General features: G+C 52.0%; 1 long non-coding RNA gene across 2 annotated transcripts; it reads right to left on the bottom strand.

Moving 5' to 3' along the window:
* Positions 1 to 729: 729 nt before the first annotated feature.
* On the bottom strand, positions 730 to 8,689 carry LOC131384575 (uncharacterized). 2 transcript variants are annotated; one of them, XR_009215564.1, is made up of 4 exons: positions 8,641 to 8,689; positions 4,749 to 4,956; positions 4,209 to 4,398; positions 730 to 1,081 (listed from the first exon to the last, which is right to left on the bottom strand). It is a non-coding gene; the product is annotated as an uncharacterized LOC131384575 (long non-coding RNA). The 2 variants fall into 2 exon arrangements; XR_009215563.1 differs by having other exon boundaries at positions 4,209 to 4,956.
* Between the last annotated feature and the right edge of the window lie 220 nt (positions 8,690 to 8,909).

Here is an 8,909-nt window from a genome sequence, read left to right as displayed (position 1 = left end):
GGCTTCCCTGGGGAGATGCTAGCTGGACACAGATGAGGAAAGACTAAAGTTCAGCCTTGCAGCACTCCCTGGGGCTGGCATGAGGGGAAGCACCCCAGCTGGGGCCCCAACACTGCCTCTGCGATCCAGCCACTCCCAGGAAGGGAGTAGAAGAGCAATAACATCCTCTGTGCGAGCCTCCCCCGCACCACGCCACAGCCTCCTTCCCCCCTGCCATCCCAGTCCATTAGGTCCAGACGACCTGTGACGCACACCCTGGGCCCCTAGCCCTGTGCTGGCCGCCCTGGTGGATGCTGGAAATGCCAGGCGAGCCTCTGGCCACAGAAGGTGGTGCCTGGCCCATTGCACGGGGGCAGCCGAGGTAATCGGTTCAATGCCAGAGCAGTCAGGGAAGGCTTCCTGGGAATGGCAGCAATTGGGCTGGGCTTGCCAAGCTGATTAGTGTGAACTGGTCGACTGAGGAAGGGAGAGCAGGCCTGACGTACAGAAGAGCAGATGCAGAGAGACAGGCAGGACTGTTTACCCTGGAGGGGGAAGGCCCACTCACTGTGTGGGCAGGAAGCTGACTCAGAGAGTGTGACGAGAGTAACAGAACCCAAGTCTCGTTACTCCCAGCCCAGGGCTCATCTAATCGTGAGCCCTAGCCTTGCATTTTCATTCTCTTGTCTGGTCATCACTGGACAGTTGCCTCTGCCATGTCTACTGGACAGGACTCAGGATGGTCACCAGCAGCTTCCCCTGCATCCCTCCCCAAAGCCCAGAAACCCTGACCACCCCGCCAGGCCCGCCTCCTCCCGGGCCTTAGAGCCCAACCTGGACGCTGCAGTTGGTCCTTTGGCGCCATCTGGTGGTAGAGATATGAAACTACAGCAAATGGGGGGATTGGTGAAGGAGGAAAAGTTGGAGGAGGAAGAGGAGGAAGATGAGAGGGAGATGAGGAAAGAGGAAGACGAAATAACTTGCATAGCCTATATGCATCACCATGTGCTTTGGTAGAGACAGAAAAATCTAGGCCCTACCGTTTTGCAGCTTTGTGACTTCAAGCAGTTCACAGTTCCTCCCTGAGCCTCAGTTTCCCCATCTGTAAGACCAGGAAAAATAACCCAAACTTCAGTGTTAACCTTTGGCAGGGTATTGACCGAGAGGGAGCTTGAGGGGGCCTTTGAGGGTGTCAGAAATACTCTCTGTCTTGATGGTCACACGGTTTTAAAAGTCATTAAGTTGTACACTTAAGGTTTGCGTACTTTACTGTATATGTGATATATACGTTATATGTAATACTATATATAGTATATATAATATAAATATATAACATATAACATATTATATATAAATTATATATATAACTTATAAACATATTATATATTATAATATATATAACATATAACATATTATATATAACATAACATATTATATATAAATTATATATATAAAACTTATATAAACTCAACAAGAAAGGAAGCAATAACACTAATCTACCTTTAATGGTGAAGACCAGGTAAAATCATGTAAGAAAGGGGCTTAGCTCAGGGCCTGGCAGTAAGTCAGGACGCATTGAGGGCGATGGTTATCCCTGCTGTCACTCAGCACTTTAAAATATAGCTGTGCTTTATTTTGCAATGACCCCGTAAGTTGACTTACTTTTTATAGCTGAGGGATTGAGGCTTGGTGAAAACTTGCTCTAGATGATCTAATTCCATGCCCTAGACTTCTTCGCCTGGGCATAGCCCTCAAGCTAGGATAGGCTGAGCAGGGCCCAGGGCAACAGAGCTGTGTGGGCAGGCTAGCCCTCAAGGGCCACTGCACCTTGCAAAGTACAAGACCAAAATGTTGTCCACTTGTTCCCAGGAGACCTGGCTCTTCCAGGTGACGAGGCACCAGAGGGACTTCTCTCAAGAAAGCAGGCATCAGCTGGCCAGAAGGAGGAAGGGCAGAAGAAGGCAGCAGGGCAGCACAGGGCACAGGGCTGGACAGGCATATCTGGGTCTGAATTCAGGCTCCTCTGGATGAAAGGGGGCGAGCTGCTTCTCATCCATGGGGGTCAGGTTTCTCATCTGCAAAATGGGGACGAGGACACATGCCCTTCCTGCCGCTCAAGGTTGCTGTGACAGCTGAGTGAGACCATGGAGTGAAGACTCTGGGCCTCCTGCTGACCTTACAGGATGAGCAAGATCCTCTCCATTTTGCAGATGAGGAAACTGAGGCACAGACACTTCAGACCCCACCCAGCTATGACCCATCTCCCACCTGGGACCTCAGCCCCAAGATGACTCATGGCAGAAACACAGCCCAGGGAAGAGGAGCAAAGGTTTAGGGGGGAGGTGGCCTAAAACCTGCCCAGAAACCTCAGTGCTGCAGATGACACAGAACCACCAATATGGCTAAAGGGACTGGGTGGGGCACTTTGGAAAAGCAATAGGAATATCATCCCAGCCCAGAGGTTAATTCAGATCGGGGGCCCAGAGTTGGGTCCTCGATGCCTTGTGATGTCCAAGCAGCTTCCCAGGCCTCCTTCCTTCATGGAGCTCCTGGGACCATCTCCTCCTCCTGCATCTTGGACAGGGGTCATGTAATTCCACCCCATTCCCATCACAGGGCCAGTGGCCCCATGTCTTAGTCTGCTTGGGCAGCTATAACAAAAATACCATAATCTAGGTGGTTTACAAAGAGCAAACATGTATTTCTTATAGTTCTGGGAGCTGGGAAGTCCAAGTCAAAGTACCCCAGATTTGGTGTCTGGTGAAGACCCACTTTCTCATGTACAGATGGCACCTTCCTGCTGTATCTTCACAGAGTATAAGTGATGAAAGAGCTCCCTCAGACCTATTTCATAAGGGCACTAATCCCAGTCAACTGTCCTCATGGCCTAATCGCCTCCTCAATGCCCCACCTCCTAATACCATCACATCGATGATTAGGTTTCAATATGGGAATTTGGTGAGGACACATTCAGACCATAGCACCCCATGACCTACCTGAGGTCACCCATTTGGTCATAGCCACCAGGTGCTGCAAAAGCCTCGAGCTCATCTAGTGAGAACCCTCATGTATCAGAGAGGGAAAGGGGCTTGTCTGAGGCTGTACAGCAGAGCTGGGACTGGAAGCCAGACCTCTGCACACCAGGCCTCGAGGGGAACCACAGGTGCTCAGGCCTTCTGAAAGCCACCTCATCGCTGTGAGAGGGCCTCAGCCTTCACTGCTACAGCTGACTCTGCAGCCCCTCCCTCCAGCCGTGGTGACAGCAGAGCCATGGAGGCAGCTGGGCCTTCCAGTCCAGGCCCTTCTGGGATGGCCCTTCCCAACAGCCTGGCATGGCCCTGGCCCGCCACCTGGTGGCCACAGCAACAATTGCCAGGACGCAGCCTCAGGCTCTGACCCCACCTCCCTCTCCCTGGGGGCAGCCTCTGCTACAAGGCAGTGGAGGAGCCCATGGCTCTTCTCAGAAGCCCTCTGCTCTAGTGGGCAGCATTTCTGAGACCCCTACAAAGTGCTTGGTGCTAAGCCCCAGGGCCACAGAGGCCTCTCCAGGGGTGAGGGTCACACGTCTCTGAGACCATGAAGTCAGGCTGGACCTACCCTTCTAACATGATTTCCTCCGGGCAACAAAGAGTTCCTGGCACCGAGAAGGCTTTTACTTTGCAAACTCAAATGTGCAAGAAATCATCCATTTTCACATTTGCTTTCAAATTTCCCGTCCAGTTCCTCCTCCTGGGCTCACCCACGCCTGAACGTCCCCCACCTGAGAGAGCACAGATAACAGCAAGTGTCCGTGGCCCCAGAGGGAAGGAATGGGCGTCTGGGATCACTGCAGTCCCTCTGGCCTCAAGCCCAGGCTGGCCATGTCTGTGGAGGTAGGAGGTCCCAAGCTCCTGTGTTCCCAGGGGCTCAGCAGTTTACACCCAGTTGGCAGCCCCAGCTTAGGGTGCAGGCTCCCTCACAAGCCACGCAGCCGGTCCCGTTGGAGGCCCTGCCGCCTCTGGGGGTGCAGGGATTGGTTTCCTGTCACCATGGGTCCCACCACCCTCAGGGCTCTTTATAGGCTGGGGTGATTTTTGCTTTCTTTGTTGGTTCTCTCATGAGCTGGATGCTCTAGTCATACTGCTATGCTACAAACCACCCCAAAATTGAGCACATAAAACAGCCATTTTATTATAATCATGGATTCTGTGGGTCAGAAATTTGGAAAGGGCACCATGGAGACAGTTTACCTCTGCCCATAACGCCTGAGGCGCCGGCTGGAAGATGAAGGCTGGGGTGACTTGACAGTGGTGGCAGGAACCCTCCGGTGGGCATCCTCATGTGCAGGTCTGAGGCCGACACGGGCTGTCATCTGGGACACTGACCCATCTGCTCCACTCCACGTGGTCTGTCAGTTCTCTTTAGCATGGCAGCTGGGTTCTAAGAGTGGATGTCCCAGGAGAGCAAGGCAGAAATGCATGGCATTTTCTAGATCTAGCCTGGGAAGTTACAGAGCATCTTCTGCCATATTCTACCGGTCAAGGCAGTCACAAAGGTCTACCCAGTCAGAGATGTGGGGTGGGGTGGGGATCAGATTGAGCACTGAGTGAAAAAGCTTCACTGCAAACAGGGATACCCCCAGAACAAAGGCCAGGCTTTGTGGGGAGGAGAAATGAAGCAGATCTGTTAAAGCCAAAAGACGGAGAACTGCTTCTGTCTGTGAGTGGGGTTGGTTGGCCAGCAATGCCTGGGCTTCACAGGTCAGTATGGGGCTGGCTGAAGGCACCCACCTGGTGTTTAGGGGGCCCAGGGGCTTCCATAGAGCAAGATAAGTGCCAAGTTAGCACACCAGGGTCACCAGGCTGCCAGGACAGGTGACTATCTCGGGGTCTGATGGAAGCTCAAAGTCCAGACGCTCAGCCAACTCCCGGGCTCCACACTGGTCTCCACCATCTGTGTGACCTGGGCCGATGACATCTCCGAACTCCACTTTCTCACCTGCAAAACGAGGCTAATTATAGTTCAGTCAGTCATAGCCCATTTCAGGGGCAAGTTCTAAATCAGTAAGGCAAAAATTAGGTACACACAAAACGACCCTTGAGAACCTCTTATGCTCCCCACCAGCATGGATACACATGGTTTTGTGTATACAGTTGTGAAGAGTGAGTCTAATGAATGTCAAATATGGACAACCGATGAAGCAGAACAGAGGGCGGGTGGGGTGCAGAGGGAAAGCCAAGAGGGAGGTCTGGACTTCTGTGCCATCTGCCTTTAAGAAAATGCCCATCTCTAGTTGAGTGGGGGATGGGGCAGGGGTAGGGGTGGGGTTCCTTTAAGCCTGTCAGGTTTGCTGACTGGCTTTTCCGTGTTGCTTTCACACCAATCCTCTATAGTATTAAATGCACTGATAGATTTGCGTGGCATTGTACAAATTCAACTAATAAAGATACATAAAGCCTCCAACACAGTTCCTGGCACATAGTAAGTGCTCAATAAATGTGAGTTGGATTTTTCTTTTTCTTTTTTTTTTTTTTTTTTGAGACAGAGTCTCGCTCTGTCACCCCGGCTGGAGTGCAGTGGTGAGATCTCAACTCACTGCAACCTCCACCTCCAGGGTACGAGCGATTCTCATGTCTCAGCCTCCCAAGTAGCTGGGACTACAGGTCTACACCACCATGCCTGGCTAACCTATTTGGTGTGTGTATTTTGTATATTTAGTAGAGACAGGGTCTCACTATGTTGACTAGGCTGGTCTCAAACTCCTGGCCTTGGCCTCCCAAAGTGCTGGGATTACAAGCGTGAGCCACTGCACCCCGCCCTGGATTTGTCTTAATCTCGCTTGATCAGACCCATGCACGCAGCTCGTTTTCAGCCAGTGCTGCCGTCCTCGTTGTTAAAATGTCAGCATGTGTCTGCTCCAGTTGGTAAATAGCTGCTGTCTAATTCCCCATGAGTGTGACCCGCTGTCCTGCTGCCCTGGCCTCTTACGTGGGATCCCCAGGTCTCCCCATGACGTAGCAGCTTGAGGGGTAGCCTTGGTCCAGCTGGGCCCCTGGGACCTGCTCAGGTACCAAGCCAGGCCTGTTCTGATTGTTGGTCCCATGAGCTTCTGGGGTTAAATATTTCAAAGATCACTCCTGCCCATGTGCCCACCGCTCTGTGAAAAGCTGGAAGCAGCAGCCAGGCACTGCCTCCTGCACTCTCGGCTGGCATTTCCCGCTGGGGCCCTTGGATCCCTTGCTCAGCCTGGGCTCTGGCTCCTGCCCTTGGACAGGATTCCAGAGACAGGTGTGTCCTCACGGTGGGGCCTCACTCCCGAGTGAGGACGAGCTGCCTCCTTGCAGGGAATGTGGTGCCCAGAGGCAACAGGGGCCTCTCAGTGGCAGCCGACTTTGAAGTCCTTGGACCCATCTCTCCCCAGCCCTGCCTGTAGCTATGTGGGGACCCGGGCCCAGTGCCACTCAGACTTTCTCAGCCTGCCCCCGAAATACCCACTAATGCCAACCAAGAATTAACACATGCACCCGCAGGCCAGGCAGCCTGCCTGAAGCAGCTGACACAAGTGTGAAATTTCTTTGAAGTCTTGGGTTTTGTCTCAAAAAATACACGCGGATTCTGCATTCTGCTCCATAATGTTTCCATTTTTGCTTAAATCTAAAAATAGGGCTTTAAATGACTTCCAGTGAAGAAAGTTGCCTTTCCAGGAAGATGCCGGGGCTTAGCCTGTGAGACTGTCAACACCCCTGGCTCCCTGCCACGGGCCTCTGGACACTCAAGGCTGGAAACCGAAAAATGTTGTCCCCGCCCCTCAGGAAAGGTCGAGTCTGACTTTTCACCTCTGACCTGTGCTTAGGCACCCTCTTTGGGTCACCTCCTATTTCTGTCCCTCTGAAACTGCAGTTGGCCCTGACCCACAGTGGTGAGGAGTGGCGGTCTCTTGCTATTACAGGTAGGACGCAGGCTTGGCAATGCCAGTGGCCATGGTTCTACCCACCCCTGCCTTGAAAGGAAAATAGCACAGCTCAAGAAAAGGGACACCCAGAGACAGCAGTGCCCTGACAACATCACTCGCTCTCCTTGACCCAGCATCACCTTGGATGTCACACGGGTGTGTGCCCAGAAATTCCTCATGTTGCCCCTAAACATGGTGAGGCCCTGTCTCTACCATGCACTGATGAAAGAGTCCTAATTAATCAACCCTCCCTAGAGAGGAGACCGCTCGGAGGAGTCCTGCTCATTCTCAAAATATTCAGAGGCTATCTTGGGGAGGAGGGAGAGTTATCTGTTCTCTCTGGCTCCGCTGGGTCACAACCAAGACTGAGATGTGGGAGATGGAACAGGGCAGATTTAGGATGGTGACAGGAAGTGCTTTCTGAGTCAGATCTTTCCAGGGAAAGCAGGGCCCGCTTATCGGGTAGTGAGCTCCCTGTCCCTAGGGGTATGTAAGTGTAAGTAGCAAAAAGGTAGAAAGATTGAAGCACTCGATGGGGAAGGGTGTGCTTGCCTCTAAAATTCTTTCGCTTTCTGAGTCTCTGGTTCCATGACACTCTCTAAGCCCTGTTCAGGGATGTGTCCTCCCCATTCCAGTGTCCAGGGTTGCTCACGGTCGCCACTCCTTTCAAAGCTGGAGGCACTGCAGCGGTGGGCAGGCGGGCATCTGTGCCCTGTGCGACCTGCTGATAGCATAGATGCGGTTATCAGCCCTCTGCATGTCAGGATTCTGACTAGGAAAACTCAGTGACCCAAAGTGACCTTCATCCAAACCTCTGTAGTTTATACACTTTGCGTGCAAACGCCCCTGGGAGGGACAGTACCTACACCTTTGGCAATGCTAAGCTTCACGCAAAGAATTTTCCATCTCCTTTCTTGGGTGGGGGGTGGCTTTTATTTTTCTTCCAAGAACGACTAGTCTTTATGCAGACCCAGGAAGTGGCAGCTAAGCTTCGGAGCCGGAAAAATGAGAGCCCTGAGTATAATGCCCTTACGGAGGTCTGGCTTGCCCACATGTCACCCCCAACCCTAATTGAAATCACCAGGAAAACGTAAAAGGGGGGTGGGGGTGAGAGGTGGGGGATTTAGATAGCATTACAATTTTTCTAAAGGGCCAGGTAGAAGTTTGAGGAATTTCTTCTAAGCCAGTCACTGATGGGGCCAGGTAGAAGAAAGACCCTGAAAGCAACATGCAGCCGGACCCAACCATCTGTGAGCTGGAACCGCCAAGGGGCTCTCTGACTTGGGGGCTAAAGTGCCCAGAAGGAGGACAGGCCGCTGCTCTGGCCTCCCCGGCGCAACGACCTCACCAAACAAGGCCCCTTCAGGAGTGTCCCGGACCAGTGGCCATCAATTGCAAGGCCTCGCTTGCTCTATACAGGTTGTGCAGGACATAATCCAGGTGCGGGGTGCGAGCAGCCTCACATCCCATTCCGTCACCCATTTCTAAAGGTAATTACTTCAATTGTCCAGCAGATGGCAGTAAAGTGTCCCAAACAAGAGGCGCCTTTCTTTGAGTTGCCCAGAAACCACTGGTTCCGCTCCTGGGTGGCAGAAAACTTGGAGAAGACAATCAGCTCTCCAGATTCCAATCTAAGAGTCAGATTCCCCCCCTTTTTTTTTCCTATTTCCATAACTATTTTTAATAAAAGGTTTACAGTTTTCAATGTCCAATGGTTCCCCGAGACTTACCATAAAACTCAGCTGCCGCCTCTCCACCTCATCTCACCAGCTCTCTGGGACAGGCAACCACTTGCAACTCTGGGAGGTGTTTCTTCTGTTTTTTAAATCTCCATAATTCCAAGCACTAGTTCTTGATTTCACCATTTTCGACACCATCTCTGACTTACTGTGATGGAAGATGAAGATTTATCATTCTTACAATCCACCCCACCCTGTCCCTCCACCACTTCGCTCCCGTCTCTCTCCCAGCATAATTCTCCCCCTATTTTTGGTTAAGT

The sequence above is a fragment of the Hylobates moloch genome, unplaced genomic scaffold (assembly GCF_009828535.3).
Source record: "Hylobates moloch isolate HMO894 unplaced genomic scaffold, HMol_V3 SCAFFOLD_11, whole genome shotgun sequence".
NCBI lineage: Eukaryota > Metazoa > Chordata > Mammalia > Primates > Hylobatidae > Hylobates > Hylobates moloch.
The sequence above is the reverse complement of the archived record's forward strand: the minus strand, read 5'-3'. Positions and strand labels throughout refer to the sequence as shown.